The sequence below is a fragment of the Antechinus flavipes genome, chromosome 3, assembly GCF_016432865.1.
Source record: "Antechinus flavipes isolate AdamAnt ecotype Samford, QLD, Australia chromosome 3, AdamAnt_v2, whole genome shotgun sequence".
Classification (NCBI taxonomy): domain Eukaryota; kingdom Metazoa; phylum Chordata; class Mammalia; order Dasyuromorphia; family Dasyuridae; genus Antechinus; species Antechinus flavipes.
Genome location: NC_067400.1, coordinates 337,680,316 through 337,692,433, shown reverse-complemented (window position 1 = coordinate 337,692,433; position 12,118 = coordinate 337,680,316).

Genomic DNA, 12,118 nt, shown 5'->3' with positions numbered 1-12,118 from the left:
ATCTGTCAAAGCTCCATATAAAATTCTTATGTGGCAAGATAATCAGATTATATATGCCCTTGATGATAATGTAGAAGCAATAATAGTACATATTTAGCTCATTTCCTGGACAAACTACTTAACCTCCTTTCCTCAGTTTCCTTATATGTAAAATGAGCTATAAAAATGTTGTATTCAGTGACTTCTAAAGTCCCTTCAAGCTCTAAATCTCTGTTTCTATAATTCTTGCCTTTTGCCACCTATCAAAATCACAGCCAAATTATTGGCCCCATTTGGTCATTATTTGGCTTCTGCTAGATTCAAACTGAATATAAATACCGATCATTTCTGCTTTGACCACAAACCCTGAGGGTCTTCTCTTTCCAGATCCATTCATTCATTTACTTATTTAAATTTTTTTTTGGCTAGCTGAAAGATGATATTTCCTTTGCTTCAGTTACTAGCTAGCCTTAATCACTGAATGGATTCTTTCTCATTCAAACCAATATTATTGAAGACCTTAGCTTTTAAAAAGGCCAAGGTCTCCCATTGCATCCAGAGCCATCTCGTCATTTTGATCTATATTTTGCCACTGGACCCTGATAGCTCTGGAGGGAAAAGTGAGGCAGGGGACCCTGCACAGCCCTCCCTCCCTCAAATTCAATTCATTTGCATGTCATGGCATGATCTTCCTGTTGTCATGGTCCTCTTCAAGAATGAAGGACAAACAACAACTTAGTATCCATAGATTGCCTTCCTAAAGGCTATTGTATCCTCACTGCTCAACAGAGTATACTCAATCTAAAAATTCTTAGACTATTCTTCATTTTACCTCTCCAGTTTGATACATCTGATAGTGCTGTGATCTTGGACCAAAGTTCAATAAAGATTCAAAGGCATGTTATAGAATATATTACAAAATTGCTGATAGAAAAATCTTTCATCTCCCTTCTCAGACCTTAATATTGCATTTTGGAAACCTTCCTCTCTCTACCAACTGACCTCATTCATAAGATGGACTTTGTAAGGGCTGCATGTTTTATTAAAACATTGTAAAGTAGCTGTGGGAGAACTTTAGCAAAATTGTAAGAAGTTACTTTTCTTTTCTTTTTTTTTTTTTTTTTTTTTTTTTTTTTTTAGCAATTTCTTCCTCTTATGAACCCTGATTTCTATCATTCTCACTAGTTATAGCATGGGGAGGATTAGGGAAGAGAATTGTAGATTTGGAACCCTTAGATTAGTTCAGCAAGCAAAGAAAAACAGGGATATCAGAGTTGGAAATGGACTTCTACTAAAGAATGCTGATTTTTTAGAGAAGCTATCCATCTAGTTTAGTCTCGGTTTTCTGGTCTGTTTTATATCCTCATCATCTTGGCTTCTTTTTTTTTTTTCTAGATTGTTCTTATGGCTACCATCATATCTATCCCAGTTCTTCTTCTATTATGGAACCCAACTTATTTTATAGGCATAGCAATTCAACAGCCATAGCAAGAATTGCAAATAGTAAGCAAATCCAGGCAACCTTTTCCGGTTCCAAACAAGTTCTAATTTCTCTCAATTCTAAGCAATATGGAATGAAGACTGACCAGAAATAACTTTAAGGATAGAGAAAAGTGATATCAGGAAATGTATTTCTGTATATTTTTCTATATTACCAACTGTATCACTGATTTATTTCCTCTAGTCAGTTTTTGGAGATATTACAAACTGCTCTTAGATTTGCACTAAATTGGAAGCTAAAATAAGCATTCTTTATTACTCATTCTAACTATGAGTCTATTTTTCTGTTTGCCCTACAAATATTGGATAATCAGATATTTGTAAATATTCGGTTGATGGGCACAAGTTTTCACCCCCCCTCCTCTATACAGATGTTTGGCATCATGTTCATTTAGCTTTAGCATCCTCTATTTAATGATTTTGAGATAATTAAGGATTCATATGTAGGGTTAAATATACCCAGCAATACTGAGTCATGGGATTATATTGAGCAGATGTTGGGGTTTGCACTTCAGAGGCTTGTCAAAGACAATTCACAGGATGAGAAAAATGATGCTGGTTCTGGTTTTCTACAAACTCTGGGATTTGTTAGTTTTTAATGCACATATGTTGATTCATCACCACTGCATTACTAACAACTATTTAGTTTGATTAGAAGTCTCACTTTTTAGTATGCTTTTCATTAGTTAAAAGTGTCATTTTTTTCTCAGCATCTGTTTGTGATACCATCCTCTTATGTTCATCCCAAATTGTGGTTTGGAACTGACCAGGAGTAAAATTCATCCTTTTACCAGTAGAGTACCATTGGCTATAAAAGAAATTTTCATTTGTGTTGCAATATTTTCTGTTACTCAATAGGTTCAGTCTAGTTATGTAAAGGCTGCTTAGTTTCTTCAACATAGCATACCTGCAATTACATATAAACTGTAATGCCTTAGATTATGGTACAAAATCCAACAGGTAGGCTTTCTCATGTGAATAACTGAGAGTTTTTCAGATGCTAACATGCATTCTATAACTTTTCATGAAAAAAAAAACAAATCAGTAAAATAATAGCAAAATTAACTATTATTCACTTTTGAGTCAAACCTGTGAATTCATGGGTACAGAATACTCTCTATCAATTCAGGTTAGCACTTGCTCTGTAATAGTTGGTAAGTTGTGATTGATCCATGGTCATATAACTAGTGTATGTCAGATGTAAGACTGAAATCTACATCTTCCTGCTTTTGAGGCTAATTCTCAATTTATTCATGTTCCATTATTTATCACCTATTATCTTTTTGTTAAATAATAGTTTTTTTATTTTCAAAATATATGCAAAGATAGTTTTCAACATTTAGCCCTGCAAAATTTTATCTCTAAAATTTTTCTCCCTTCCCCTCATCAACTATTATCTTAAAAGAAGGATAAATAAATATAAAATAGTATAAAGTGGAAAACAAATGCATCATTGTCAGCACAAATACATCATTCAGTCACATAACTTCCAAATTTAAAATACCAGTCACTTTACACTATTTTAATGTCTATTCTTTCTAGTCATAAACTTAATCTTGTTCTGAATTCTCATAAGATCAGATATATTCCAACTTTTCTTACTGTAGGGCACTTCCAAAAAAGAACAGCATGGAAGACTTTTCCTTTCTCTGCTTCAGACATGAAAATCATTATCACAGAATCACATAAGTGAGAAGCAACATGAGAATCTATCTTGCCCAACTCATGATTGAATAAGATTTCTTTCTGTATTGACAAGTATTTATCTAGGTTCTCAAGAGTGAGACCACTGGCATCTAAAAAGAAGCTAAAATATGAGAAAATAACATACCCATACAGTACTGTCAGCATATTGTAAATTTTCCCTTTTCCCACCCCAATAGTTCCACTCTATCTATGGCTCTGGCATCACCAGGGTCAGTTCCCATACTGATGTTTTCTTAAGTAGTCCTACTTCTAGGCCATAAAAAAAAAAAAAAAAAATCTAGAGACTGGAATTAGCAAAACCTGAAAGGTGGCTGACTTGCACTGCCCTTGAAACCCTTAGGAACTTTCCTTTTACTTCTAAAAATGTCATCTCTGCTCCCTATAAAAGTGTTCTACTTTTATCTTTCTCAGAAGAGGGAAGACAGCTGTCCCTATACATAGAATTTCCCTCAAACCATAGCCTCTTTACTATAATTGCGATAAGTTTATCTTTTTTCTTCATTCTTCTCTCATACATCCACTAAAGTGGATTCATTCTTATGCTTGGACATTTGCTAAATCTCTAGGCTTTAAGTGGATACCAATGGACTATGTGCTCTATCAATTAACCATCACTCTTATTATGAGACTGACTGATCCCTCTTCCTCTCCTCTCCCTCGCTTTTTCTCTTTTTTCTCTTCTCTCCCCTTTCTCCTTCCCTTCTTCTTTCCCTCCCCTATCTCTCTTCAGATTAAATGAAGGTTTGGGTTTATTTTATTAATGTGAACACTAGGGAAATAACATGGATCTCTTTTCACTGCCTCTATCCTTCCCATTCCAATTTCCATTAATCTTCCTCTGTTCCTCCTTCCCAATCCTTTTTGCCTTTTTCCCCTTAATTTTTATTTATTTAATTTTAAAATTATAAAACAAAACAAGCATTTCTATAACCATGTAATTTCTAGAAAAGATGATAACAATTGGTTGATTCTAATACAGGGGAGATAACATGCATAAAAAAGTGGCATCTGAGAAAGGAGATTTTTGGTCCAGGGAATCAAACTTCATGACAGTCATTTGTCCAACTTGTCCAAAGGCAATGGTTACTGTTCCTACAACAAGAAAGGGGTGGAGAGGTATGCCAGAAATAGTCGTATTGCCAAATGTCTATATAATTATATGTAGGATATGAAATGTGATTAAAGATTCATTATGTTAGCTGAATTTCTCCTTGATTCATGATCAGAACAACTCAGCTTCAGGATAAAGATTCAAAGTTAAGTCAATTAACTTCCAGAAGGAAGTTTCTATGGTCTGTGCAAGTCTGATCAAGAGAATGCAGGGTGTAGCAGCAGAGAGAGTGTAAAAAGTCCAATCATTTTGTATAATGACTGCTGGAAAGCCCTATATAAACATACTGTGCAATTAAGATCTGATCCCAAATTTCTTTTCCAACCTTAAAACTTTTACACTTCTGAAAATAGCTATTACATTCTCCATTGTCCTAAGGAAAATGCTTTAAACATTCCCACCTTTCCTTTTTTCTCCTTTCTTCTTTCCTTTTTTTCTGCTTTCTTAGTCACATACACATAGACAATATGCTCTTCTCTGAGTAAATCTTGATTTTTTACAGACCAAGTTAGGTTCATAATTTGTTGTTCAGTAATTTAGTCATGTCCAACTCTTCATGACCCCATAGACCCTAGCACACCAAGCCTCCTATCTTTCACTATTCTTCTAAATTTATCTTCCATTAATGCATTGAAAACCTTCTGATCTGAAGAGTTCATCTTCTAATATCACGTTTAAAAAATCATTTTAATACTATCCATGTTTTTTTTTTTTTTTTTTTTTAGGAAAAGATACTAGAGTGGTTTGCCATTTCTTTCTCCAGTAGATTGCCATTTGTCTAAATTCTCCACTATGACCTGTCTGTCTTAAATAACCCTGTATTGCATAGCTCAAAGTTTCATTGAGTTACACAAGCCTCTCTACTACAACAAGGCAGTGATCCAAAAGGAATAAGTTCATGATGCATTCTCTTAGTATGCAGACTACAGAGATCTCTCTGTACATTGTATTTCTATATTGAACAGCTTAGTCTGGGCCACTCATTTGCCCCTTAACATATATTCATACATACACACACACACACACACACATATATATATATACATATGTGTATATATGTTTATATTAGTCTTGTGTATATATACATATATATGTTTTAATTATATACGTATATGTTTGTGTACATACACATACACACACTGCCTTTCACTATGCATTTGCATATACATACCTTTTATCCCCAACACTATATAAATTCCTTGTGGGCACAGATTGTGTCTTACATCTAGCCTGTTTTCAAGGTATAATGTGGAAAGTATAATATGGAAAGCAATAGATTTAGAGTTTGAGGGTTAGAACCAAAATTATACCTTTGTTTTTTACAACATGTGTGTTCTCTCTGTGTCTTTGCTCTGGCTAGGCTGAAATTCATTCTCTTCTCCTTTTTAACTCATAGTCCCTCTCTTCCTTGAAAATGCAGCTCAAGCACTTCCTGCACAAAACTTTCCCTGGTCCCTTACAGATAGTGACTCCTCTTTTAAAGGGTTATTATTATTGATATTTATTCATTTTGTATTCTTTGTATATAGACATTTCGATAGATAGATATAGGCAATTCTATATCTACATTTATCTATCCTTAGAATGCATGTTCACTGAAAGTAAGAGTTATATTCTGTGTGTGTGCGTGTGTGTGTGTGTGTGTGTGTAGGATAGGACTAACTATACGAGATGTTCGGTGAACATTTGTTGATTAATTGAAGTGTGAAAGGGATACCATACAGTTTTTGTCATCCTCTCTCTTTGAATCTTTAACAAAAGTCCAAAGTCCAATATTAAATAAATTTAGTGGTAACACACTGTGTGCAAATAGACCCTTGATAACTTTAAATCTATTGTTTTATAAACTTTCTTGAATTGTATTATGTGTGTATGATCCCCCCGCCTATGTTATTAGTATCTTGAGGATTCTTCTGTATCCACAATGGAGAATGAAAAAAAAAAATTCTTCTTGTCTAGAGTTCAGTTAAAGAGTTGATTGATTATGATGATGAGGCAAGGATACAAATGGTTAAAGTTAGAGTAATTAAGAATTCACATCTCCTTTTGAGTCAAGTGTTTTGAGAGAGACTGGCTTTATTTTTCTACTTGTGGTTAACAAAATAAATCCATGGCTCAGTCCAACTTTTCATTGTCTAAGCTCCCTTTATAAGCAATGGTCTCCATCCTTTCTTCTCTCTAGACCCCTATCAATTGTTCCTTCTTTATGGAAAGGTCATAGCTACTAACTTGTTTTGGATCTGTATTTTTAGACCTCATTTATCAAAACAATGGAGGCAGAAAGTTGTCTTATTCTGTTATTTTCTTACTTTCTATCTTGGTTTCAGCAAATATCTCTGCAGTTATTGTTTTAGGGCAGAAGGAGGTCTGTGCTAGGGATGTTGTGCTGGGACTAGTGATTAGAGGAATTCTAGAACAAAAGTAATAAAATACCCACCTAGAGCATGTAAGTCATATCAGGGTCATGACACAAGGCAGCTCTAGGAAGGATATTAAGAATTTGAGCTGTTGGTTCTATTCCTGGCTACAATATAGAGGCATGTCAGAAATTACTGGATTGGAAATAATGGCAGGCAAGTAGGTGAGACATCTACATTCCTGGAGTACAAAGATCTATTGAAAAATGACAAATCAAAGAATTTAAAAAGCTCACACGGACTATGAGAAGCAATTTGTTCCAAGTCCCCTTACTGTATGCTAGGTTACCATGAAATCACCACAATTGGGAGGTATATAATTGTATTTCATTGATATCTGGATATCTGATGATAGGGAACAGGAAATTTAGCAATTCCTATGATGTCTTTGGGAAAATCTACATGTCAAATTTTACACCTAATTTTCCAACACTGACTAATATTTGCATTGATCCTATTTGGTTTTTGGTTGTGCCATACAGACACACTGAAGTGAGTATTAGATCTGTACTCAGAAAGAGCTTTTCCTGCCACTTACCATCTGTATAATCTTGGCCAAGTTCTATAATTTCCCTAGGTGTCAGTGGTGTCAGTTGTTTTTATTTGTAAAAAAAATTGTAAAATTTGTAAAAAAAAAAAAAATGATTGCAAAAAATTTGTAAAATTTGTAAAATTCGTAAAATTGACACTTGGTGCCAATGATTTTTAAGGCTTCTGCTAAGTCTAAGTATGATGAACTTAAAGGAGCTTTCCATCTCTTTATTGTGATATGCTGAATCCCCATTCCAGCTATGCTTATCTCTAACTAACCACTACCCCTCTGACATTATTAGGTTCAGGGAACACAAGAATCTATCAATAGAAAGAATCCAAATGCAAATATTTTAATATAACTGACATAGTTCTTAAAAATTATGTGATTCCAATTTTTGAAAGTCAAATTCCATAGTCCTTATATACAGTCCATTGCTAATTGACCTTACATGGACATGGGCTGTTTCCCTATCAGGTTTGCTCTTGTGATCTCCTCCAAAACCATCCCACTTAGGTTTTTCAAAATTGTAAATCCCCAAATATCTCAGAGCAACTCATTCTTTAAAGCCCCTCTTTTGTAACTGTCATAATTTGGAGGTGCCTGAAAGATACATTTCCTTCTTTTCTTCTCCAAAATGTTACTATTTGAATTTTACTAGTAAGGATTTATAATTTTGTGTAGTGCATACTTATACACTAAGTCTAGACAAAATAAAATATTAGATCATCATCAATAATTTATAACCTATTGTGAATGCATGTATAAACTTTGTCTAAAAGAGCTAAGTCTGAAAGGGAATTTTGAGGGAGAGAAGAAGAAGGGTGAATGATTTTGAAATAGCAAGCACTATACACAGAAGATAAACTAGAATTACATACTGTAGTTGTTGGATGGATAAGTCTGGGAAACATGAGGGGACTATCTCAAAAGGAGAGAAGGGAATGGCTAAAAAAGGGCAAAGGTAAAGTAAAGGGAAGATGGAAGACATAGAAGACAAACTTTGCTAACTTTACAATTTTGCTGATTTTTTCTGACCTTTGTCACTTTCCTTCTGAAATTAGAGGAATAACCCCGCTGACCCTCCCAGCATTGCTGTAAGAAATAAATTTGAAAAAGCACTGAGCTCTCTGGAGTCAGGCCCTATAAATAGCAGTGACATTCTCAATAACCTTTGCTGGTGAGGGGAACTCAATATAGAGGCCTCAATCTGCCCTTTTTCTGGGGAGGTCCATTGGGACCTGGCTCCAATCCACATACTCACACGTGCTCAGTTTTGTCTCAGCTCTCCTCTTGGGCTAGAAAATCCATGCCACACAATTGACTGGAGACTGAACAATCCACCCTCCATCATGTCTTGGTCCCAGCTCATTAGATAGAGCTTTCCATATGGGATTTGTGTCTTTTCTATGGTGATGCTGGCTGGAGAAATTTGGCCACTGTAAGGGCACTAAGCACATGTTCTTTGACCTAATCTAATTCTTTTGACCTAAAGAAGATGAATTAATATGTGTTAGAATTATCCAGTATCAAGATGATAAGAGACTTGAAGTAGAGTGATTGTGATGTAATTAAAGTTGTAGGAATCTGAAGCAAGTAATATTAAGGATGCAGAATCGATCACATTTACTAGCTGATCAAATATAATAGGTAGTGGAAATCAAGATATCAATATGATAGCAAACATAAGTGACTTCCACAGAAATGGCATTTAGTAATCATCTACTTTATGCCATGCTTGCATAAGGTACAATACAAATACAAAAGTTGTACAAAAATACATTATTTTTCAAAGCTGCTATACAATTTTTAGCCAGCATGTCATTCTAATAAGACAAAAAAAAAAAAAAATGCTAACCATTTCAGCTATGGCAGTCTAAAAGAGTTTCACTAAAATTTGAGATTTGTGCCAAAGGAATCTATACCAACTGGTTAGTTAATTAAAACTTTAATTGTAAAAGATGTTGAAGGAATAGAATCAATAAGACTTAGTAACTGTGGAGAAAGATGATTGGTTAGATTGAGGAAGGCAAGGATGACTTTTAGTTTACACTTGGGAAGTAGGATTAGCATTTTAGTTTAGATTAGAATTCCTGGCTTTAGGTTCTGGTTGCTTTTGGCAATTTTATAACACTTTCTAGATCTCTGTATTGTTTTATATGCATTTCTAAATCTAATCCTAAATTTTAATCTATTTCTGGAATTAGAAGAACTGCACTATTTTTCCCCTCAGTCACATATAAATACTGATATTCTACTGCTTTGAATATTCTTAATTTCATAAATGCAGATTTTCCTTCTTCCAATATGGAAATGTCAACTACTTTATAACTTTATAGATGTTGTAAAGGAATCACTGTGGGCTCATCACTTGGTGGCCAACATTCTGAGTGAAAAGCTTTTCCACACATAGATCTACATCCCTGACATCTAAGGGTGGAACTAAGATATTCAGATCCTTTCTACTTTGATAGAATCTACCAGAGTTTGAATCCCCCTAGAAGGATCTTCAAGAACTGAGAATTACCTCTACCTCATTGCAAAATATCAGAGAAGGATATTAATGGAGACTAAAATCTAAAATAACATAAGAAATTAAAAGGAGATTCACTAAGCCAATTTGGAAGATACAGGTAAGAAACTGTCCACTTATTTCATTTTATATTTTTGATTGAATTCTCTTTGTCTCTTGGTTTTTCTGTGCGTGTCATAATACTTTTGCCATATGAGAAAAAATTTCTAGGTATTAGTGAGATCATTGTTTTTGTCCCTTGGAGCCTAAAAAAAGAAAATGTCCCCCCCAAAAAAATGTGCAACATAATGAAAATAGCTAACTTAAAGTGAGAGGAGAAAGAATACCAGTACTGTTTCTTTTTCCCTCTTTGATTTCCTGTATATTAGAGTTGGGATGGATATTAGACATCTAGTTAAAGCCTTCCTTTTTACAAATGAACTGAGCTATGACCAGATAAAAAGATTTATCTAAGATCAAATAAGTTAATAACATAAGTTGATACTTGAATCAAAACTTTCTTGTCCCAATCATTCTTCCTAAAATTCTTCCTGCAGTCTTTTGGAATGTCTCTGTGTAATTCTCTCTAGATTTTCAGCTTGACTGATGTCTTGTAGCAAGCATTTATATCCATATTGACCTATCCCAAACCAGAGACCTGGGTTTCCTGAGGCCTAAAGAAACCAAATGGCAAGTTGCTTCAAAATAAGAACCTGCAGTTCCATGATATACCACAAGATGGTAGCAGATCGACCATCAGGGATTCTAGAGGAGGAAGGGAGATAAAAATTGAAGAAGAAAAGTGAATGAAGACTATAAACTGCCTCAAACCACTGAAATGCATTTTACTGACTTGGATTCAAAAGGTGGAGGACCAGAGTGACTGACACTTGTTTAGTAGAATGTAGCCATGGTATCACTTACTAATTATAAGTAACTTGAAATCACGGAATCACAGCCAGACTTTTTCTTCAGAAGTAAATCTAGTACTTTACAAACACCTGGACCGAGTAGTTCTGCCCATTGACAGCTTAGTGGTGGTGGAGTTTTGCCTTATGGAGATCTTAATATTTATTTTACCAAATCATACTCCAGATGCTTTTGTAAACACCAATGAACTGGATTTTCCATGATTCTGTTTCAAGAAAATGGAGAATCTTTCCAATACTTAATATATTGCATGAAGAAGAATTCAAGTTGTTTGGTTTGGTCTGAATGAAACTTATAGAAAGGCAGGTTTAAGTTGAGTGTGAAAACAAACAATATTGTGGTGCAATGGGATAAGCATTAACTCAGAGGACTGGAGTTCAAATTTGTGTTCCTTCTATGTGTTACCTAGTAACAAAACTTGTTGAACAGGTAGCTTAAATTTTCTTTCTTTCTTTCTTTTTCCAATTAATTAATTATTTATATTATTGAAGCTTTTTCTTTTCTTTTTCTTTAATATTCTTTCTTTTTTAAATTAAAGCTTTTTATTTGTCAAAACAGTGGACAATTCTTCAACATTAGCCACTGGAAAAGCCTGTGTTCCTTTTTCCCTACCTTCCCCCATGCCCTTCCCTAGATGGTAAGTAGTCCAATATATGTTAAATATTGTAAAAATATATGTCAAATCTAATATTTGTATACATATTTATATAATTGTTGTGCTTCACAAGAAATAAAAAGAGAAGAAAAGTAAAATGCAAGCAAACAACAACAAAAAGAATAAAATTGCTATGTTGTAAACGACACTTAGTTTCCACAGTCCTCTCTCTCGGCATAGATGGCCCTCTTCATCACTGAACAATTGGAACTGGTTTGAATCATCTCATTGAAGAGAGCCACGGCCATCAGACTTGATCATTATATAATCTTGTTGTTGCCATGTATAATGATTGCCTGATTCTGCTTATTTCACTTAGCATCATTTCATATAAGTCTCTCCAGGCCTCTCTGAAATCATCCTGTTGGTCATTTTTTACAGAACAATAATATTCCATAACATTCATATACCATAATTTATTCAACCATTTTCCAACTGATGGATATCCACTTAGTTTCCAATTTCTTGCCACTACAAAAAGGGCTCCCATAAATATTTTTGCACATGTGGGTCCCTTTCCCTCCTTTAAGATCTCTTTGGGATATAAGATAAGTAGAAATATTGCTGGATCAAAGGGTATGCACAGTTTGACAATCTTTTGATAACCAAATTGCTCTACAGAATGGTTAGATCTGTTCACAATTCCACTAACAATGTATTAGTGTTCCAGACATCCCTTCCAACATTTGTCATTATGTTTTCCTGTCATTTTAGCCAATATGAGAGGTGTTTAGTGGTATCTCAGAGTTGTCTTAATGTGCCTTTCTCTGATTAA